The sequence below is a fragment of the Mus caroli genome, unplaced genomic scaffold (genome assembly GCF_978045245.1).
Source record: "Mus caroli unplaced genomic scaffold, Mus_caroli_1 scaffold_8, whole genome shotgun sequence".
Classification (NCBI taxonomy): domain Eukaryota; kingdom Metazoa; phylum Chordata; class Mammalia; order Rodentia; family Muridae; genus Mus; species Mus caroli.
In genome coordinates, this window is record NW_028227263.1 from 86,140,829 (window position 1) to 86,160,922 (window position 20,094).

Sequence of the window (20,094 nt, forward strand, 5' to 3'; positions counted from 1 at the left end):
GCTGACACCATTGCATACACTAGCAAGATTTTGCTGAAAGGGCCCAGATATAGCTGTCTCTTGTGAGACTATGCCGGGGCCTAGCAAACACAGAAGTGGATGCTCACAGTCAGCTATTGGATGGATCACAGGGCTCCCAATGGAGAAGCTAGAGAAAGTACCCAAGGAGTTAAAGGGATCTGCAACCCTATAGGGGGAACAACATGATTAATTAACCGGAGCTCTTGTCTCTAGCTGCATATGTATCGAAAGATGGCCTAGTCGGCCATCACTGGAAAGAGAGGCCCATTGGACTTGCAAACTTTATATGCCCCAATACAGGGGAAATGCCAGGGCCAAAAGAATGGGAATGGGTGGGTAGGGAAGTGGGGGGCGCTATGGGGGACTTTTGGGATAGTATTGGAAATGTAATTGAGGAAAATATGTAATAAAAATATTTAAAATTAAAAAAAAAAACGAAAAGCAAATCCAAGCAAACATCAAAATGATCATCCATCATGATCAAATAGGCTTCATCCCAGGGATGCAGGGATGGTTTAACATATGGAAACCCATCAACATAATCCACTATATAAACAAACTCAAAAAAAAAAAAAAAAAAACACATGATCATCTCATTAGATGCTGAGAAAACATTTAACAAAATCCAACACCCATCCATGATAAAACTATTGGAAAGATCTGGAATTCAAGGCTCATAACTAAACATAATATAAGCAACCTACAGCAAACCAGTAGCCAACATCAAAGTAAATGTAGAGAAGCTGGAAGCAATCCCACTAAAATCAGGGACTAGACAATGCTGCCCACTTTCTCCCTACCTATTCAGTATAGTACTTGAAGTCCTAGCCAGAGCAATTAGACAACAAAAGGAGATGAAGGGGATACAAATTGGAAAGGAAGAAAGCTAAATATCACTATTTGCAGATGTTATGATAGTATATAAGTGACCATAAAGTTTCCACCAGAGAACTCCTAAACCTGATAAAAAAGCTTCAGTGAAGTAGCTGAATATGAAATTAACTCAAACAAATAAGTGGCCTTTCACTACTCAAATGATAAACAGTGTTAGAAAAAAATTATGGAAACAACACCCTTCACAATAGTCACAAGAAATATTAAATACCTCGGTGTGACTCTAAGCAAGCAAGTGAAAGATCTGTATGATAAGAATTTCAAGTCTCTGAAGAAAGAAATTGAAGAAGATCTCAGAAGATGGAAAGATCTCCCATGTTCCTGGATTGGCAGGATTAACAAAGTCAAAATGGCTATCTTGTCAAAAGCAATCTACAGATCCAATGTAACCCCCATCAAAATTCCAACTCAATTCTTAACTGAGTTAGAAAGGGCAATTTGCTAATTCATCTGGAAAAACAAAACAAACAAACAAAACAAAACAAAAAAACTAGGATTGCTAAAACTATTCTCAACAATAAAAGAACCTTTGGTAGAATCACCATCCCTGACTTCAAGATATACTACAGAACAATTGCGATAAAAACTGCATGGTATTGGTACATTGACAGGCACTTTGATCACTGGAATAAAATTGAAGACCCAGAAATAAACCCACACACCTATGTTCACTTTATCTTTGACAAAAAAGCTAAAACCATTCAGTGGAAAAAAAGACAGCATTTCAACAATTGGTGCTGACTCAACTGGCATTTATCATGTAGAAGAATGCAAATTGATCCATTCTTCTCTCCTTGTACAAAGCTTAAGACTAAGTGGATTAAGGTACTCCACATAAAGCCAGAGACGCTGAAATTTATAGAGGAGATAGTGGGATAAACCCTTGAAGATATGGGCACAGGGGAAAAATTCCTGAACAGGAGAGCAATGGCTTGTGTTTTAATATTGAGAATTGACAAATGGGACCTCATAAAATTGCAAAGCTTCTGTAAGGCAAACGACACCGTCAATAAAACAAAAAGGCCACGAAAGCCTGGGAAAGGATCATTACTAATCCAAATTTGATAAGGCACTAATATCCAATATATACAAAGAAGTCAAGAAGCTGGACTCCAGAAATTCATTAAAAATGGGGTACAGAGCTAAACAAAGAATTTTCAACTGAGGAATACAAAATGGCCTAGAAGCACCTGAAAAAAATGTTCAACATCCTTAATCATCAGGGAAAGGCAAATCAAAACAACCCTGTGATTTCACCTCGCACCAGTCAAAATGGCTAAGATCAAAAATTCAGGTGACAGCAGAAGCTGGGAGGATGTGGAGAAAGAGGAACACTCTTCAGTTGCTTGTGGTATTGCAAGCTGGTAAACCACTCTGGAAATCAGTCTGGCAGTTTTTCAGAAAATTGGACATAGTACTACCAGAGGATGCAACAATACCCATCGTGGACACAACCCCAGAAGATGTTCCAACTTGTAATAAAGTCACATGCTCCACTATGTTCATAGCAGCCTTATTTATAATATACAGAAGCTGGAAAGAACCCAGATGTCCCTCAAAAGAGGAATAGATACAGAAAATGTGGTACATTTATACAATGGAGTACTACTCAGCTATTAAAAAGAATAAATTTATGAAATTCTTTGGCAAATGAATGGATCTGAAGGATATAATCCTGAGTGAGGTAACTCAATCACAAAAGAACTCACATGATATGCACTCACTGAAAATTGTATATTAGCCCAGAAACTTAAAATAACCAAGTTACAACATGTAAAACCCATTACAATCAAGAAGAAGGAAGACCAAAGTGTGGATACTTCGTTCCTCCTAGAATGGGGAACAAAATATGCATGGAGGGAGTTTCAGAGACAAAGTATGGAGCTGATCCGGAAGGAAGGACCATCCAGAGACTGCCCCACCTGGGGACCAATCCCATCAACAGCCACCAAACCCAGACATTATTGCATATGCCAGCAAGAATTTACTGCTAGGGCCCTAATATAGCTGTCTCTTATGAGGCTATGCCAATGCCTGGCAAATACAAAAGAGGATGCTCAGAGTTATCTATTGGATGGAACACAAGGCCCCCAATGGAGGGGCTAAAGAAAGTACCCAACAAGCAGAAGGGTTCTGCAACATTATAGGAGGAACAACAATATGAACTAACCAGTTCCCCCAGTGCTCATGTCTTTAGCTGCATATGTAGCAGAAGATGGCCTAGTTGGCCATTTTTGGAGGAGAGGCCCTATATCTTGTGAAGATTATACGCTAGAATACAGGGAAATGCCAGGGATAGGAAGTGGGAGTGGGTTTGGGGAGCAGGGCAGGGAGAGCGTATAGGGATAGCATTTGAAAAGTAAATGAAGAAAATATCTAATAAAACATTTTTCAAAAGAATATGCATAAATAAAGAATTTGAATTGAGTGGCAATATATTATTTGTTATAGATACTATGGATAACCTTAATGTATTGTATACAATGGTTATATTTTTAAAGACATTCTATGAAATTTGAATATTAAGTAAAATGTTTAGAAAATAATTACATCTCAATAACAATTCTACAAATAATTAAATAGAAACCATACCAATATACACAATCTGCCTCTCTGCATAAAAAGACAAATATGTGTACACACAAAGAAATGATTATAGTATATCTGTTTTGCATATTGCTTTTCTAAAATAAACTCCTCTTCATATTTGTTTACCATCATAATTTAGCATGCAATGTGTTATGTCTTTGATAATTGCTTGATTAAACTGGACAAAACTATGCCCTTAGGTAATTAAAGTGTATTGTTTTTAAGTTGTAATCTGCATAAATATATCAACTAGTGTTATAAATTTCCAAATAACCATTGCTCCTCATGATATTGGCACAGGAAGATTACAAAGGTTTACCTCGTGTGTGCACGTGACAGGCCTTGATTACAAGCAGCAGTCCCGAGACACAAATGGAGGCTTTATTATAGACACACTTAGCCAGATTCAGTCACAAAGGCACAGGCATTACTGGACAATTTTCTATGCTTTTGATTAGAGCCAGAAAACAAAGAATGGCTACGTAAAATTTGGTCTTTCTCCTCATAGTTCTCTGTCATTTTTATTCCTGGTGCAACAGACATGGAGGGGGGAGAAAAGATGGAGGAGCTTTGTTGGAAAAATCTCCATGGTAACAACAGGCTTTTGCCTTTTTTATCATATTTGAGATGTCTCTCCTGATTGGTCCGAAACCTTTTCTCTATTTGCTACGTATACTCAGCCAGTCAGCTACAACCACAGCTAAAGAAATCTACTCACATAAAATTTTTTCGAGTAATATTCCTGGTTGTTGTCTAGCTCTCAGTAAGGACCAGGTGCTTCCTGCAGATTGACAACAAGCTGCTTCTTGGAGAAGAAGGAGTGCTCTGGAAATTTGCAGATGAAAGGGAAAAGAAAACGTCATCATGGTCAGGTAACTTGCTATGATTCTTCACATGCTCTGAATGAAACTGCTCCTCTTTTCTATGCAATGTATTTGTTGTTGTTTATGGTCATTGTCTCATTTTTATGATCTATAGTTCAGGACTCAGCCTTGGAGTTCTGCTTCATCTGCAAGGATGATGTATTAGTTCAGCCTTCAGTATTTGACAGAGGCAGGAAACCTGTTGCTCTATAACTTGCTTTGGGGGATCATATCTGTAAAGGATTTTTATATCAGGATATCTATTCTCACGTGACACCATGAGACATTCTGGAACATTCTCTGACATCATCTTACCTATTTTGCCAATGCCCTCTGAGAGTGTTATAACCCTAACACTGCAATTCTCCTTTGTGATCATTTTGCTAACATCAAAGGTCTCAGATATTTCACATTACATTTCAATCCAAATTCTAACATCAGGTTTATATTGTTATTGTTGGGGATAAACATAGTTTTATGTTCATACTTACACATATGTACACATCACTCTTTAAGAACATTAAAGCCACAGATTTTGTACATACTGCAATGAAAAAGCTTAACATAAAAGAATTTCTATTCTTTTTTCTTATTATTTTTCTTTTGTTTTTGACTTTTGAATCTCAACATACTAAAGTTCCCACTCACCACTCTGTTTCCATGAGTCATAGTTTGTATATTACTTTAGTAGTATTGCTTTGCCTTAATCACTATTTAGCATTACTGAATAATTTAATTACTTATGTTTCTTAGATATCATCCTGTGGCACTTGTGTGTTCTGTGAAAATTTTATAAAATTTAAGTCTCTTTTCTTGTTCAGAGTGGAATAGCCTAGGTTGCATTTATTTTCATCTACATTTTGATATGTGGAAGAATCATTTGATGCTAATAGGTTGATTCTGTCATGTTCTATCATACTTGGACTACATTTAATGTTGGCTAATCAGTAGGTTTTAACTAATTAACATTTGCTTAGAACAGAAAATTTTCTTAGCAAAGTCTTTACCAAGTTTATTATCTCTGTTGTCCTGGTAATTCCGTAGTTAATTATAGGGTTGTGGATTACTGGCCTTATTTTTCTAACCAACTTCAGTATTTTTTTTTTCATTTCTCTGTAGGTATCATAATGACAAACTTTGAGGATTTATCAGATTTGGGGGCTCATCAAGAGAAATGAATGTGCATCTGAATAACCAAGTGGGGAATATTAGCTGAAAATGGTTAAAGACAAAATTTTTGGGAGGTCTATTTGGTGTTGAACAAGTGATGCCTAAAAAGTTGACAATAGTCTTTGCCTGTTAGTGTAGAAAGTGCACACCTATAAAAAGCAGATAATTGCTTAGGCCCTCATGTTTTAAATTGTGAATGGACTTGATAATAATGTGTTGCCTCCATAGTAGTTTTCTTCTCCCATTCCTTAGAGGAAGGATTATAAATGAATAAATTCTATTATCAAATTGATTGATTACATTCCTGGACTGAATGGAAGAAAGGTTCTGTTTCTCAGGATTCTCATAGTTGTGGATGAGGGGCTTGGTTATGTAAATATAGGACTAGTATAAAATATACATTGGGATAATGCTCATATATCCTCTATAGGTACCACTAAGACATCACTAAATTCAAATTATAGTCATTTAGGAGTCTTCCATGTTTCATAGTTCGACTTTCCCATCTATATGCATTTGCTATTAAGTGCAGTCAAGTTATTTGGGTTTTACATAGCAATAAATTCCTTACTGGATCAAATTTCATTCTGGTTGAGTAAAGTATTGATGTTTATTGATATGGGCCATTTATGCAATTACTTGTGAATAATGAAGTCATAGTCTCCAGTGAAGAATCATCTGATATTGATTTTTTAAATGTAATATAAGATAAAATTGGTGTTCATTCTCATATTACTATATTCCACATCTATTATTTCAGGTGTCCTTTTCTTAACTTTCATTATTTAAATCACCATTGTTTATTTATTTTCATTTTTATTATACTTTTTTTTTTTTACACTCCAGATTTCACCCCCTCCTGGTCCTGCATCTCACTCTACCACATCCCATACCACCTCCCCACCTGCCTTCTATATGAGAATATCACCACATCCCCCATCCCACCAGATCTCCCCACTCCCTGGGACCTCAAGTTTCCTAAGGGTTTGGTGTGCCTTCTGTGACTAAACCCAGACCCGAGAGTGCTCTGCTCTATATGTGTTGGTGGGCTTATATTAGCTGATATATGCTGTGTGTTTGGTGACCCAGTATCTGAGAGACCTTGGGTTCCTTGATAATAGAGACTGCTGGCCCTCTTACAGGTTCACCACTTCCTCAGCTTCTTCCAGCTTTTCCCTAATTGAACCACAGGGGTCAGCAGCCCATTGGTTGGATGTAAATTCTGCATCTGATTCTTTCAGCTGCTTTTTTGGGTGTTTAGTAGTGCAGTCATGACAGACCCCTTTTTGTGAGGACTCTATAATCTTAGTAATACTGTCAGGCCTTTGGATCTCCCCTTGGGCTGGATCCCTCATTTTGCCTGTCATTGGACCATCTTTTCCTCAGTCTCTTCTCCATTTTATCCCTGTGGTTCTTTCAGAGAAAAAAAAATGGATCAGAGTTTTTGACTGTGACATGTCAACCTTATCCCTCAATTGATGCCCTGCCTTTCTGGTGGATGTGGGCTCTACAACTTCTCTCTCCCTACTTTAGGGCATTTTATCTATGTTCCTTCCCTTTGCGTCCTGAAATTCTCTCTACCACCACATATGTCACAGTATTTACTATTTCCATCCTTTATCTTTGCCCTTATAGCTTCAATCCTTTTTCCTCCAACACAATATCTGATCATCTTCCCCTCTTCCCCTTCTTTGTTACCTTTCCCATTAAGAACCACCACACCCTTCCCGCTCCTGTGTTTACATTCTTCTCCCTCCCAAGAGTGATTGATGCATCCTCAATTGGCCTTTCAGCTTGTTAAACTTTTTTCGTAGTTCTGTGGACTATATCATGAGAATTTGGCACATTTATTTGTGCTAATACCACCTTTCTTCGTATAAAAAGATTCAACAGATTTTCAATAATTATTTTCCAGAGACAATGATGTCAAAATGTTCTTCAGCATTCAGTAAACACAATAGTGTAAAAATCATGTGTCATTTATTTAACATTATCTAATGCTCAGAGAATGTTGAGAAAACGGGGAGCTAAAAAGGAAGAAATATAGCAAAAGACCAAAGTTCTGTTTATTACTCTATTCCAAATCAAACAGCAGCCATCTATATCAATTATCTGTGCCACCTGGTAAATAGAAACCATAGCTGGGTTTGAAGTTTGTTTTCATGGCCTCATTAAATGACAAGAAAGGCAGGGGATCCTTACTCTAGTATCCACATGTTCAAATATTATTGTAGGGAAATACACACTTAAAGTGTGCAGCCTTTTAAAATGTTAGAAAATATAGAACAAGTCTAGTATCAGAGCTTGGCTGTCTCATTTAATGTATGAGAAAGTCATCATCCTTGCTGGGTAATGATTTCCTGAGCACACAGCCCTGAAAATAACAAATTATAAATCCTCTGTCAGTTTCCTCATAAACTCATAAGTTACATAGTGTGAACCTTGGAAGATTTCACTTTTTTTCACTATTATGTGTTATTTTATTTATTTAACTTTCAAATATAATCCCCTGTCTTAGTCAGGGTTTCTATTCCTACACAAACATCATGACCAAAAAGCAAGTTGGGGAGGAAAGGGTTTATTCGGCTTACACTTCCATGCTGCTGTTCATCACCAAAGGAAGTCAGGACTGGAACTCAAGCAGGTCAGAAAGCAGGAGCTGATGCAGAGGTCATGGAGGGATGTTCTTTACTGGCTTGCATCCTCTGGCTTGCTCAGCCTGCTCTCTTATAGAACTCAAGACTACCAGCCCAGAGATGGTCCCACCCACAAGGGGCCTTTCCCCCTTGATCACTAATTGAGAAAATGCCTTACAGTTGGATCTCATGGAGGCATTTCCTCAACTGAAGGTCCTTTCTCTGTGATAACTTCAGCTGTGTCAAGTTGACACAAAACTAACCAGTACACCCCCCTTCTCAGTTTCCCCTCCACAAACCCCCTATCTCCTCCCTCTCCCCTGCTTCTATGTGGCTGCTCTTCCATCCATTACCCACTCCTGTATCAGCCCCATAACATTTCCCTACACTGGGTCATTGAACCTCTACAGGACTGAGTTGCTATGCTCCCAATGATGCCAAATAAGGAAATCATATGCTCAAGCCTCCCTGTATATACTCTTTAATTGGTGATTTAGTCCCTTTGGAGATTTGAGGGGTCTGGTTGTTTGATATTGTTTTTCTTCCTATGGAATAGCAAGCCCCTTCATCTCTGTCATTCTTTTCCCTAACTTCTAAATATAGATCCATGTGGTCATTTCAATGTCTTTAAGCATGCATCCATAGATGGGCAAGGGGTATACATTGATTTTACCACTATTTGGTGGAAAGTTTCTTTTTTTTTTTTAATTTCTTTTGCTTTGCTTTTGGGATAATAATACAGTTTTATTTCCTCTTTCTCTCTTCTACCCTCCAATATAGTATTCTTTGCTCCTATTCATATACATTGCTTATTTTCATTTAATTATGATTATATATATATATATATATATATATATATATACATATACACACACACATATATATATATATGTATATATATATCTTAACACATGTACACATTTATTCTTAAAAATGTAAATACAGTTCTTTTAGTTTGTATGGTTTTAGGGCTAATCATTTTCTGTTGGATAATCAATTGGTTGTTTTTTTTTTGTTTTCTAGAAAACTATGTCTCTTGTTTTCAGCATTATTTAAGAGTTTGAAATATTTTGAAAATCAACTTTCTCAGTGTATTTCCTGCTATTAATAGAAGACATAATCTTACAGAAATGGTCTCATATCATAGATTTTATCATCTTTCTTGTCCCTCTTCAACAATTACCACCTAGATTTAGATGCAGGAGATGTTTTATCAAATAATTTGTTGACTGTGCTCCACTTTGCCTCTGAATATTAATTTGTTGTATTTTTCCACATTTATGTGTTAGATGGTCTAAGGGCCTTTTAAGAAGCATTTTTTAGATCATATATGGAATATTTCATTTGAAAAGTATGTGATTATCTAATAAATAATGTTTATTTATTATAGGAATTTTTAGGTAGAAAGTTGACATTCTGATGAATTTTTCCCTGTTTTGTTAATCTATATTTACACCAGATAACATGAAAACTAGTATGCTCCAAATTATTACTCTCTCTGTTCTTCACCCAAGTAATTGTCCCTGTTCTTTTGTTTGTTTGTTTGTTTGATTTTTGTTTTTCGTTTGTTTGTTTGTTTGTTTTCGAGACAGGGTTTCTCTGTATAGCCATTGCTGTCCTGCTGTCCTAGAACTCACTTTGTAGACCAGGATGGCCTCGAACTCAGAAATCTGCCTGCCTCTGCCTCCCGAGTTCTGGGATGAAAGGCCTGTACCACCATGCTAGGAATCCCTTTTCAATTTCATTGTTCTTGCAGTTACCCTTGTTTGTGAAAACCAGTATGCTCCACACTATTCCTCTTTCTATTCTTCACCCAGGTAATTGTGGTGATTGTCCCGTTTTAATTTTATTGTTCTTGTATATACCCTTGTTTGGGTGTGCTGATATAAAGGGCTGCACCTTGAAGCCTCCAATGAGACAAAACAATTTGCATTTGTCACTGATGGTTTAGATTACCATCAATAAACTCACTATGAACTTTTCTAGTTTTGTCTCTCTATTATAACATATTACTTTTATTGTTATTCACATTGAAAAATTACTCTTTTTTTCATTATGCTTTTACCGACTGGGACACAGTTAGATTGTTTCATATTCTGTCTGTTGAGAATATATAACTAGTAAACATAATCAAGGGAGAAACAATGCCAAAGTCTATTGAGTACCTTTGGCCATTTAACAGAGTGACATAACTGTAACATGAGATATTTATATTTAGTTTTTATAATTCTGCATACTGATTTAAAACTAAATTGTACCACTTTCTTATCACGACTACAGTGAGTGATTGTTCCCCTTTCCCACATACACCAAGGCATTTGCTGTCAATTTTTTGTTCATATTTTTCATTCTTACTTGTGTGATATCAAATTTCAAACTTCTGTGGATTTGTTTCTCTAATTGAAACTATTTTCACAGCAGATTAATACAGGGAAAATTTGCATAACTAGTTGTTTAGAATGAAGAAGAGGCAAAGCACAAAGTGGATTTCTTGAAAGGAACACAAGATGATATCTTCCAGATTATACCAGGTCATACCATGGATGATTAAACAATACAACAATAAGGTAGAAACTAAGTGCCACTGTTTATTGTTTATTTGTTTGTTTGTTTTTGTTTTTGTTTTCTTAAATCTGAGCTTTGACTCCTTGAAGTGGAATGAGTAATTGATCACTGGAAATCTATTAGACATGGAATTTGGAATTAGATGTGGTTAAAATGTAACAGCATCTTCATTTAACATGTATTAAAAAATGCATGAAATGGGTTTTAGTTCTAACTTTCTGTGGTTCAAAAGACAAACTAATGTTCAAGGAAAGCTATTATAAAATAACCTTGTTTAGTTTCATCTACAGAGACCCAGAAACAAGGACCCCAAAGGAAAGTACAAACTGTTTACATGGGCAAAGGAAGATTACAGTAGTGGAAGTGAATTAGTTAGTGTTTTGTGTCATGTGTAATCATAGAAAATACACTCTTTCCTCTCACCACATCACAGGACAAATAAGATCACAGTGACTATACACTCTTGTCAGGATAGCTATCAGATTAAATGTAGACTAAGATATAGGAGAAGGAAATGCACCACCATTACCTGCATTGTTCCTCTTTCTTTCTCTGCCCCTTTGTAGATAGATCAAATATTTACATGAGCAATTTTCATAGGAAGAAGAAAATGGAAAATCTGATACACAAGAAGATCTGTAAATTGCTATATTTTAAAAATTCTCTAAGTTGTTTCTCTTGTGTAAGAACATGAGAAAATACAGGACTATCTGTAGGAAGACATAATGCTCTTATAAAGAAAAAGTAAAGGGGAAGGCTTTCATTTCCAGGCACAAATAATCTAATATTTTTTTCCAGTTTTCCAAGCAATGTGTGTCCCCAGATATTTCCAGGAGGGCGTCAATTTACATCTTGGTAAAGATTGCTATTTCTGTCATCATTATTTCTTTGGACATGTGTGCAACTCATGTGCTTATAACATGACTTAGAGACATGTATATGGCAGAGAAGCACTTAAAGAAATATTCAAAATGCTTAGTCATCAGGGAAATTCAAATCAAAACTACTCTGAGATTACAACTCACACCAGTCCGAATGGCTAAGATCAAAAACTCAGGTGATAGAAGATGCTGGTAAGGACATAAAGAAAGAGGAACACTACTCCATTGCTGATGGGATTGCAATCTAGTACAACCACTCTGGAAATCAGTCTTGCAAATACTCAGAAAATTAACTACTACCTGAGGATCCAGTTATACCACTCCTGTGTATATACCCAGAATATGCTTCAACATGTTATCGAGACACGTGCTTCACTATGTTCATAACAGCCATATTTATAATAGCCAGAAACTGGGAACAACTCAGATGTCCCTCAACAGAGGAATTGATAAATAAAATGTGGTATATTTATACAATGGAATAATACTCAATTATTAAAAACAATGACCTCATGAAATTCATAGGCAAATGGATGGATCTAGAAAATATTATCCTGAGTTAGGTAACTCAGTCACAGAAGACCACACATGGTATGTACTCAATAGTAAGTTGATAGCAGGCAAAGAGTATGAAATACATATGGTAAAAATCAAGGACCCCATGAAGCTCAAGAGGGAGGAAGACCAAAGAGTTGATGGATATTTCAGTCCGACTTAGAAGGGCGAATAAAATTATCAAGGGAAATAGAATGTGAGAGAAAATTTGGAGGATGAGAAGAGGTGGAGGTGAAAATAGAGGAAGAATCAGATATGGGAAGAAATGGAGGAGGTGTACAGAAGTTCAGGAAATTGAACAGGTGTGTATAGCATTGGGGGAAGGGGAACTGGATATAGGAACCAAAAAGTCATTGACACCAACAAGGCAAGAGCCTCTCAGGACTCCATGGGGGTGATATTAGCTGAGGTACCCTACAAAGTCGAGGGATAACCTGTCAAGACCATATCCAGAGGTTATCCATGGGCCCCAGTGTAAGGGATAGGGCTACCCACCCATCTCCAAATTTTTAAACCATAATTGCTCCTGTCTAAAAGAAATCCAGGGACAAAGCGTGGAGCAGATACTGAAGGAAAGGCGATCCAGAGTCTGAACCAAATGGGGAACCATCCCGTATACATTCACCAAATGCAGGCACTATTGTGATTGCCAAGAAGTGTATGTTGACAAGAGCCTGATATAGCTGTCTCCTGAGAGGCTCTGCCAGATCCTGACCAATACAGATGTGGATACTTGCATTCCACCATCAGACTGAGCACAGGGACCGTAATAGAAGTGTTAAGGGAAGAACTAAGGAGCTGAGGAGGCCTCATATGTCACCAATAGCAGGTGAGACCCTTGGTCCTGTGCAGGGTTGATGTTGCAGTGTAAAGGAATGCCAGGATGGTGGGGCAGAATGGGTGGCTGTGTGGGGGAGCACCCTCATAGAAGCCGGGTAAGAGGGGATGGGATAAGGGGTTTGCAGATGGGAAACCAGGAAAGGGGATAACATTTGAAATATAAATAAATAAAATATCAAATAAGAAAGAAGCATAAAGGAATCAGAAAAGAACTACAAATGATTTCTTTGTCACGTATATATCTTCGCAGGCATGGTATATAGGGGGGAAAGTTGGGTAATACTTATACTGAATATGAGACGGGAAGATGCCTGTGATCCAGCAGTTGCAACAGAATAAAATGCAACTTTATTGTGCAGAGTTATCTACATGGTTCAGTTTTATAGCGAAACCTTTGCCTTTTATGTATATATCACATTGTCTTATCCTGATTAATCTCAGAAGGAAGCTGTATCTAGAAATAGGAGTATTTCCTCCCACTTTAGTTTCACACACATTTTTTTTTTTAAATCCTTTGAAACTGCTCCTTTTTTTTTCAGTCAGAATATCCTACCACTATATGTCCCTATATTTCTATGCAACTCAAATATAGCTTCATGTCACCTTAGGAAAAGGCTTGAGTATGTTACCAAAGGAACTCCCTAAATGTGAGCTCATTAGTCTACCTGTGGGGGTGTCATAATTTGTGCTGTATAATGACTTCGTGGTTCAACCTTTGCATCACATTAAACACAGTAAAAAATTGCCCATTTCCTGTGTATTATACATTAGCTCAATAAACGTATTTTTTACTCAGCGAGAATATAGGTGAAATTATACAGGATTTTTTTTCAAATGTTAAGTTGAAGGTCCGGTATTCTTTATATCTCTGCTATTTAAATTATTTCATGTATTTTGGGGGGATTTTAATACAATTTTTTCATATAGAATTTTCTACTATCCCTCCCAAATAGTATATTGATTCTCTTTAAAGTTCATGCCAATTTCACTCATTGCTGATATATATATATATATATATGTTCATTTTCAGACATAAATTACATATGATCAATATACATCATTAGTTGTGTGAATTGATTGCCATAACCTTTTGTTAAACTTTTGTTATGACAATCCATATATTAATGAGTATCTGAATAGCCCAGGACCTCAAAATCAGTATAGTATTTTAGACACCTAAAGAGATATGTGATCATAAGATAAACTTCTAAAAGAAAGAGCACTGCAGTTTGTTATCTAACAAAAAATAGTCATCACTAAAATTACAGATTCACCTATTCCTCCCCTCTCCCTCTGCTTCTATGAGGGTGTTCTGTCACCCACCAACCCACTCCAACCTCTCTGCCCTCAAATTCCCCTACACTTGGGCATTGAGCCTTTACAGGAGCAAGGGCCTCTCCTCCCACTGATACCTGACAAGGCCATCCTCTGCTACATTGCAGCTGGAGCCATGGTCTTTCCATGTGTACTCCTTGGTTGGTGGTTAAGTCCCTGGGAGCTCTGTGGGTCTGGTTGGTTGATATTATTGTTAATCCTATAACATTGCAAACCCCTGGAATTTCTTCAGTCCTTTCTCTAACTTTTTCTTTGGGTGACCTACTGGGGACCCCAAATAATTCTTACTATTATCTTGTGTTATTTATTTAGTAATAATTGAATAATTGCATTCTTTAATTATTATTTGGGAGCATATTCTACTTACTTCAAACAAAAATAAATTTTCAGCCATTAAAAATAACAAATCATGAGGAATGCAAAATAAAAACCAGGGTATATATTTGAAACTGTTAATACAAATTACTGCTCCTCAAAGGAATGAAAATTAGGGATCATTGGAAACTATAGTCAGTACAGGAGTGTACTTTGTAGGAAGGTTGGTTCACTTGTGATATCGAGGGTATAAGAGTCTCAGGTGATCATTGTCTTCAGCCACATATGTGCTTCCCAGAGGGAAGCAGTTGAAACCCAGTCATAACTCTTAAATTTTCTGTCAAATATGTGAAATATAAAGTTAAAAATGAGGATAACTTTACATGAAGGCATCAGATTTGGGATAGAAGAAACTTTCAGTACTTGTTGGCAATTGATGAAATTGTTGCAGAGAGTATTTTGGGGGAAGATTAGCAACAGAGGGTACTTATGCTCCTGTAGACTTCTCTGCACCTGAGCACATATCAACAGTGATAATTCGGCTGAGTTTGTATTAAACTGCAGTCAAATTATGTGGTAGTGGATTATTAGTTATAGACATGTATAACCTTAATATATTGTATGTAATGTTTGTATTTTTAACACATCATATGATGCATGAATATTAAGATAAATGTTTAGAAAATAACGACATCTTAGAAACAATTCTATAAATTCTCAAATGGACACTGTGCTCATATATACAACATGAATCTCTGCAGATGAAAACACACAGGTATGCACACATAAAGAAATTATTAAAGTATGCCTAGATTTTGGAGATTACTTTTTAAAAATAAGCTCCTCTTCATGTTTGTTTACAATTATTATAATTTAACACACAGTGTATTATGTGGTAAATAGCTGAATGAAAATGAACACAAGCATGCATTTAGATAACTAAACTGTATTTTTGGTAAATTATAATGTGCTTAAATATGTCAACTTGTGTTATACAATTCCAAATAATTATTGCTCCTCATGATATTGGCACAGGAAGATTACAAATGTTCACCTCGGGTGTGCACCTGACAGGCCTTGATTACAAGCAGCAGTCTCGAGACACAAAGAGATGCTTTAATATTAGACAGATACACTTAGTCAGATCCAGTCACAAAGGCCCAGACATTACTGTACAGTTTTCTCTGCTTTTGATAAGAGTCAAAAACCAAAGAATAACTACATAATATTTTGATCTTTCTCCTTATATTTCTTTGTCCTTTTTATTCCTGATGCAACAGACAGGGAGAGGGGAGAAAAGATGGAAGAGCTTTGTTGGAAAAATCTCCATGGTAACAACAGGCTTTTTTTCTTTTTTCATTTTTGAGATCTCTCTCCTGATTGGTCCCAAACCCTTTCTCTATTTCCCTATGTATACACAACCAGTCAGAGACAACCACAGCTAAAGAAATCTATTCACATAATTTTAATTTCCAGTAATGCTCCTGGTTGTTGTCTAGCTCTCAGCAAGGACCAGGTGCTTGCTGCAGATTGACAACAAGCTGCTTCTTGGAGAAGAAGGAGTGCTCTGGAAATCTGCAGATGAAAGGAAAAAGAAAATGTCGGGTATCTTACTATGATTCTTCGCATGCTCTGAATGAAACTGCTGCTCTTTTCTATTCAAGTTATTTGTTATTACTTATAACCATGCTTCATTTTTATGATTTATCATTCAGGACTCAGCCTGGGAGTATTTTTTCATCTACAAGGATGATGTATTAGGTCAGCATTCAACATGTGAGAGAGTCAGGAGACCTGTTGCTCCTTAATTTGCTTTAGTGGATCAGATATGTAATTGGTGTTTATATCAGGACAGCATCTCTCACGTGGTGCCATGAGACATTCTGGAACATTCTCTGACATCACCTCACCTACTTTGCTAATGCCCTCTGAGAATACTATAAAGCAAACACTGCAATTCTCATTTGTTTTCATTTTGCTGCCATCAAATTCCTCAGATATTTTACATTACATTTCAATCCAAACTCTAACATGAGGTTTATGTTGTTGTTGGGAAAAAACATAGGATGTGCCCCCTAGTGCAATAATAATTTGAGTGGTTAATGCAAAGAATTAGAATTTGTATTGGAATAAATGTCCAAACAAGAAGGGCAAAAATCACAGGATGGTATGAGTCACTTAGAGAAATACTTGTGACAAGAGAATAAGAGCAGTCATGGGTTCCAATGAAGAAGCATCTTATATAAATTGCATATATATATATATATATATATATATATATATATATATAGCCAGAAAAGTGTCTCTCTACATTTCTGGTTACAATCATGGAATTCTCCTATACTCCATGTTAATAAATACAGTTATCTATATCTTCATTTTCATCATTTATGTCAGTTATTTTTCATAGTGCCTTTTCTGAAGAAGTCTCTTTCTCAATGTGTGGCATTTAGACAAAAATCAGTATCAAATCAGGTATGTGAGAAATTATCTTGTACCTGATAATATTTTATTGGTATTTATATATCTGTTTGTGTGCACAAGTGTGTGCAGAGACATGCATGTAGGGTCCAGGGGAGAATGCATGATGTCCTTCTCCATCATACTTGCCCTTACCACTTTGGTATTGCACTACAACCGTAGCTTGGGGGCCCCAAACAAGAAACAGTGATTCCAATTTCCTCTCTTTGCCCAAAACACTGGACACATGCTTATAGAGCAACATTTACCTGTGTACATAACTTTTGGAAACCAAATTCCAATTCTTTATGCTTTCTCAGAAAGAGTTCATACTCGCTATTGAAAATAGTTTTCTTGAGACCTCAGGACTGCTATGAGTGTAATGCAGGTGGGGAAAGATACTCACAGACTAGCCTTCTGTACATCAGCAGCACTGTATGGGTGAGCAGAAGACACATAGAGCAGCATCTGCCCTCATGGAAACAAAGAACAGTGATGATGTCCAAACACTCATCAGCGGCAGTGCAGCACAGACAGATGAGGTTACCCAGAGCCCTGTCAGATGTGTGCCTTACCTGAAGTGGAAACCACTGCACTGCAAATGTGTGGTATTGGAAACAAAGAACAGTGATGATGTCCAAACACTCATCAGCGGCAGTGCAGCACAGACAGATGAGGTTACCCAGAGCCCTGTCAGATGTGTGCCTTACCTGAAGTGGAAACCACTGCACTGCAAATGTGTGGTATAAATAGGGAGAGAAAGAGAAGTGAAACAGTTTGAGACATTTTAAGTGAGGTGGAACTGGATATACTAATGTGGAGTATATTTTTTGAGTAGCTAGCCCCTCCAACTAAGAGCAATGGTAAAGTGCCTGCCCAAACTACCTCTGATGGCCATGTGTGGGTATGTAGCTATAAAGTGGCAGGGCTCAGAGTCTGTGTCTCATAGTACCACTGGAAAACATGGGGATTTTAGTGGTCTGTGTGGCACCAGGGAACATGTACATGTCCAGGTGCTCTGCTTAATTGGTTCTGAGTCTCACTGGCTCCCCTACACTGGTGTTCCTGATATCAGGCCCCACATATCACCTTCATCAGCACTTGGGGTATGGGGCTCTCTACATAGCAGGCCATCACAGAGGAGTTAGACTGTTATTGGGGGCTCTGTTGGGGGAAGTGAATGTGGGAGGGCTAACCTAGCCTAGTCTGCTATGGGATGCTCCTCTTTCCAATTACCATTCCAATTATCACAGTTCAGAAAGATGGTCTGACACTCATGAGAGTGAAAGACATGGCCCTGCATCTCACAGATTACAGCACTAAGGAATATGCCATGAGTCTTGATAGAAGAGTGTAGCTGGTACATCTTAGAAGGGGTAACAAAATACTCACAGGAGCAAATATGGAAACAAGTGTGGAGCAGAGGCTGCCCCACCTAGAGATGCATCCCATATTCAGTCATCAAAGTAGACCCTATTGTGTGTGCCAAGAAGTGCATGCTGACAGGAGTCATGGGTATGGCTGAGCCAGTACTGGCCCAACTGCGTGAGAACTGGATTCATAATAAAATAAAGAAGAAGAAGAAGAAGAAGAAGAAGAAGCAGAAGCAGAAGCAGAAGAAGAAGAAGAAGAAGAAGAAGAAGAAGAAGAAGAAGAAGAAGAAGAAGAAGAAGAAGAAGAAGAAGCAGAAGCAGCAGAAGCAGAAGCAGAAGCAGAAGCAGAAGCAGAAGCAGAAGCAGAAGCAGAAGCAGAAGCAGAAGCAGAAGCAGAAGCAGAAGCAGAAGCAGAAGCAGAAGAAGAAGAAGAAGAAGAAGAAGAAGAAGAAGAAGAAGAAGAAGAAGAAGAAGAAGAAGAGATATTCTCCTTATCACTGGCATAAGGAAATTCAAGCTCTTTCATTAGCATATGCCTGTGGTGGCAATTTGCATGTTAAGGTCAATGATAGCTTCTGGGATCCTTCAATTACTGTTCACAAGTATTAGTTATACACTTCAAAGTCCTCAGTCACTTTTACAGGTTCTTTCCCCAGTAACTGTTTTTCTTTTTTTTAATGGATATTTTGTTTATTAAGAATTCATGTTATCCCCCTTTTTCTGTTTCCCCCCTCCAAGAAACCCCTGTCCCATCCTCCCACCCCCTGCTTCTATGGGGCTATACCTCATCCACTCCTGCCTCCCTGCCCTTGCATTTTCTTACACTGGGACATAGAGGCTACATGGAACGAAGTACCTCTTCTCCCATTGATGCCCAACAAGGCTACATATATTGCTGCAGCCATGGGTTCCTCCATGTGTACTCCTTTGTTTGAGGTTTAGACAATGGGAGCTATGGTTTGTTGATATGGTTGTTCTTCTTGTGAGATTGCAAATCTCTTCAGTTCCTTCAGTCCTTTCTGTGACTCCTCAATTTGGAACTCTGCGATCAGTTAAATGGTTGGCTGTGAGCATCCACTTCTGTATATGTCTGGCTTTGGCAGAGCTTGTCAGTTGACAGCTATATCAGGCTACTGTCAACATGCACTTCTTGGCATCCACAATAGGGTCTGTGTTTGGTGAAAGTATATGGGATGAATCTCCAGGTGGGCAGTCTCTGATCTACACTTTGTCTCCATATTTGTTCCTGTCAATATTTTATTACGCCTTTTAAAAAGTATCAAAGTACCCACACTTTGTTTTTCCTTCTTCTGGAGCTTCATGTGGTCTGTGAATTGTATCATGGGTATTCCAAATTTGGGGCTAATAACCACTTATCAGTAAATACATACCATGTGTTTTATTTTGTGATTGGGCTACCTCATTCAAGATGGTATTTTCTAGTCCCACCCATTTGCATAAGAATTTCATAAATTCATTGATTTTAAGAGCTGAGTATTAGTCCATTGTGTAAATGCACCACAGTCTCTGTATCCATTCCTCTGTTGAAGGGCATTTGAGTTCTTTTCAGCTTCTGGCTATTACAAATAAGACTGCT

At 37.4% G+C, this 20,094-nt stretch overlaps 1 protein-coding gene across 4 annotated transcripts in view; it reads left to right on the forward strand.

Moving 5' to 3' along the window:
* The window catches only part of LOC115031564 (uncharacterized), a 199,217-nt gene that overhangs the window by 150,250 nt on the left and 28,873 nt on the right, over positions 1-20,094 (forward strand). For all 4 annotated transcript variants that reach the window (XM_085841685.1, XM_085841686.1, XM_085841687.1 and 1 more), the window contains one exon: positions 4,262-4,376. The gene's annotated coding sequence lies outside the window, so the exon portion shown is untranslated. The remainder of the gene's footprint in view (positions 1-4,261; positions 4,377-20,094) is intronic.